This window comes from Saccopteryx bilineata, chromosome 5 (assembly GCF_036850765.1).
Source record: "Saccopteryx bilineata isolate mSacBil1 chromosome 5, mSacBil1_pri_phased_curated, whole genome shotgun sequence".
NCBI classification, from domain to species: Eukaryota; Metazoa; Chordata; class Mammalia; order Chiroptera; family Emballonuridae; genus Saccopteryx; species Saccopteryx bilineata.
Genome location: NC_089494.1, coordinates 238,344,178 through 238,348,079, shown reverse-complemented (window position 1 = coordinate 238,348,079; position 3,902 = coordinate 238,344,178). Strand labels below are relative to the sequence as shown.

The 3,902-nt window shown below is 42.7% G+C and overlaps 1 non-coding gene across 1 annotated transcript; it reads right to left on the bottom strand.

Moving 5' to 3' along the window:
• Positions 1-3,581: 3,581 nt before the first annotated feature.
• Positions 3,582-3,657, bottom strand: TRNAT-GGU (transfer RNA threonine (anticodon GGU)). The gene has a single exon. It is a non-coding gene; the product is annotated as a tRNA-Thr (tRNA).
• Positions 3,658-3,902: the final 245 nt, after the last annotated feature.

The window sequence follows — 3,902 nt, the reverse complement described above, 5'->3', positions numbered from 1 at the left end:
GGAGAGACAGTCAGACAGACTCCCGCATGCGCCCGACTGGGATCCACCCGGCATGCCCACCAGGGGGCAACGCTCTGCCCACCAGGGGGCGATGCTCTGCCTCTCCGGGGCGTCGCTCTGCCGGGACCAGAGCCACTCTAGTGCCTGGGGCAGAGGCCAAGGAGCCATCCCCAGCGCCCGGGCCATCTTTGCTCCAATGGAGCCTTAGCTGCGGGAGGGGAAGAGAGAGACAGAGAGGAAGGGGGGGGTGGAGAAACAAATGGGCGCTTCTCCTGTGTGCCCTGGCAGGGAATCGAACCCTGGTCCCCCGCACGCCAGGCCGATGCTCTACCGCTGAGCCAACCGGCCAGGGCACATACATCTTACTTTTAAGGAAGTTCATGAACCACATTAAATTGTTCTTAATTAGATAAGCCCTAGATCTCTTTTGAACTTTATGAAATTATTTTGCTGCAATTAAAATATTGTTGAAAGGTTATGCTATATGGTTGGGCTTTACTGAAGGGAGAGGGATTTCTGAGAGGAGGAGTATTTCAGCAGGAAGTGATGGTGCTGAATCTCTGGATAGAGTGAGTTATTTCAAAAATCTTGGGTCTAGGCAGCCCAGTCAAGTATCTCCTCAGGAAAAAATAATGGGGCCGGAGAATTACAATCCAAACTCGTTCTTTTGGAATCAATGCCTTTAAAATGATCTTCAAAGTCCAGTATAGAAAATTTCACATGTCATTGTGAGGTTCAAAGACTCACAGCTCTAGGGACTTAACGGGGTGGGCTGGAAAGGCAGAAGCTGGGAGCTCAAATCCCACTTCTTCCAGCAGCTCACTGTGTGATCCCTAGCCGGCTAAGTTGCTTCACCTCCCAGTGCCCTCGCCTGTAAAATGCAGATAACAGCGCTCACCTCACAGGGCTGGTATGAGGAATAGCTAATAAAATGTGATAGCGACACACCCAATTTAAATGCAAACGGCTGTAAAACAACAAAAAGCATATTTAAAGATTTCCACTGCTGGGAGGTTGAGGAGGGCGGGTAGTGGAGGAGGAGAGACAATAGGGCTTTGAGAAGAGGAGATCCTTTATTTTGCTCTGTAGTGTACACTTCAGTTAATCAATGAAAACCTATTCTTCTGTGTGCCAAGTACCGTGCTAGACTCTGGGAACTATAGAATAGTCGTAGTTCCCATGTAATTTGTAGTTGGCCATTCCAGGAAAGATATGTGAAGCCCGTTGGAAATTACTCTAAATCACAGCTCTCTTTCTCTTTCTATATTTACCAAACTCGATCTGTCTGCATAGTGCTAGGAGCTTTGAGAATTGCAAAGGCTTGTAAGACGCATCACTACCCTTGAGAGTTCAAAGTCTCACCTTAAAGAAAAGACGTCGGGAAAAAGGGGGATTGTCTAAAGCAGGGTAAGACCCAATGCCAAGTGAATATTCAACATTTTTCATACATGTTGCTTTTCCATTTCTGTGACTCCCTTTGCTACTCTTCCCTGATTTTTAGATCTTTCAGGACCAGTGTAAAGCACCTCACATATCTGCAACACTATAAATAGCCAGGACCTAGAAAGTGCATGCCCTGTCTAAGGCATTCAAATTCATTTTCATAGAGTTATTTACTTGCAATAAAATGCTCGGATTCTAAGCATCCAGTTGAATGAGATTTTGACAAATGTCTGCAGCCTTATTAATATATAGAGAACCAATTTTATCCCCCAGGAAGTTTCTTCAGTCCCCTTCCATCAGTTTATTCCTCATCTAGAGGCAATTGCTCTTCTGATTTCTATCTCCAGAGCTTAGTTTTGCCTGTGGATCTTCATATAACTGGAGTCAGTCACATTGTATGTTCTCTACTGTGTCTAGCTTCTTTGATGCAACATGTTTTTGAGGTTCATCCACTTTGTTGTATGTATCACAGTCGTGTGTTTCTTTTTACTGCTGAGCAGTATGCCTGTGTATGAATATACTGTCATTTGTTTACCCATTCAATTGTCAAGGAACATATGCTTTATTACCAGGTTCCTGCCATTATGAAAAAATTGTTATAAACATTCTTGAACAAGCCTTTTTGTAGACATAAATGGGTTATTCGCCAATTTTTTTGAGATATAAATGACATAATATTATGTACGTTTAAGGTGTACAATGTTATCATTTAACATATATTTAAAACTGATGACCACAGTGAGTTAACTTGCAGCTCCATCACCTCACATAATTACTGCTTCTTTATTGTGATGAGAACACTTAAGATCTACTCTCTTAACAACTTTCGAATATATACTGTGGTATTGTTAACTATAATCACCATGTGCATTAGATCCCCTGACCTTGTTCATCTTCTAGCTGGAAGTTTGCACCTGCTGACCAACATCTCCCCATTTCCCAGGCCCTGGTAATCACTACTCTACTCTCTGTTTCCATGAACTCAGCTTTTAAAAATTTCAAATATAAATGATATCATATCATGTTTGACTTTCTCTGTCTGACTTATTTTACTTAGCATAATCCCCTCAAGTTTAATTCACTTTGTAACAAATGACAGAATTTCCTTCTATCTCATGGCAAAATAATATTCCGTGTGTGTGTGTGTGTGTGTGTGTGTGTGTATACCACTTCTTCTTTCTTTTTCAATTACAATAAAAAAATTGTAGTTTGCATTCAACATGATTTTGTATGAGTTTCAGGTGTACAGCAGAGTGGTTTGATAATCATATACATTACAAAGTATTTCCCCCAGTATTTCAGGCGTGCACCTGGCACCATACATAGTTATTACAATACTACTGAACATATTCCTTATGCTGTGCTTTACATCCTTGTGACTATTTTGTAACTACAAATTAGTACTTCTTAATCCTTTTACCTCTTCACTCAACCTGATTCCCCTCCCCTCTGGTTTCTATCAGTCTGTTCTCTGTATCTATGAATCTGTTTCTATTTTGTTTATTTTGTTTTTTAGATTCTACATATAAGTGGCAAATCATATGGCATTTGTCTTACTCTCTCTGGCTTATTTCACTTAGCATAATACCCTGGGTCTATTCATGCTGTCACAAATGGTAAGATTTCATTCTTTTTTATGGCCAAGTAGTATTCCATTGTGTAAATGCACCACAGCTTTTTATGCACTCATCTATTGATGGGCACTTGAGTTGCTTCCATATCTTGGTTAGTGTAAATAATGCTGCAATGAACATAGAGGTGCATATATTCTTTTTATTTAGAGTTTTCAGTTTCTTCAGATATATATATCCAAAAGTGGAATTGCTAGGTCATAAGATGGTTTCATTTTTACTATTTTTTTTTCTTTTTTTTTTTTTGTATTTTTCTGAAGCTGGAAACGGGGATAGACAGTCAGACAGACTCCCGCATGCGCCCGACCGGGATCCACCCGGCACGTCCACCAGGGCGTCGCTCTGCCGCGACCAGAGCCACTCTAGCGCCTGGGGCAGAGGCCAAGGAGCCATCCCCAGTGCCCGGGCCATCCTTGCTCCAATGGAGCCTTGGCTGCGGGAGGGGAAGAGAGAGACAGAGAGGAAGGGGGGGGAGGGGTGGAGAAGCAGATGGGCGCTTCTCCTGTGTGCCCTGGCCGGGAATCGAACCCGGGACTCCCGCACACCAGGCCGACGCTCTACCACTGAGCCAACCGGCCAGGGCCCCATTTTTACTATTTTGAGGAACCTCCATACTGCTTTCCACAGTGGCTGTGCCAATCTGCATTTCCACCCACAGTGAGTTAGGGTTCCCTTTTCTCCACACCTTCCCTGACACCTGTTTGTTGATTTATTGATGATAGCTTTTCTGACAGGTGGGAGGCAATATCTCATTGTGGTTTTAATTTGCATTTCTCTGATGATTAGTGACATTGAGTATCTTTTCATATGTTTAATGGCTAGCTGCAT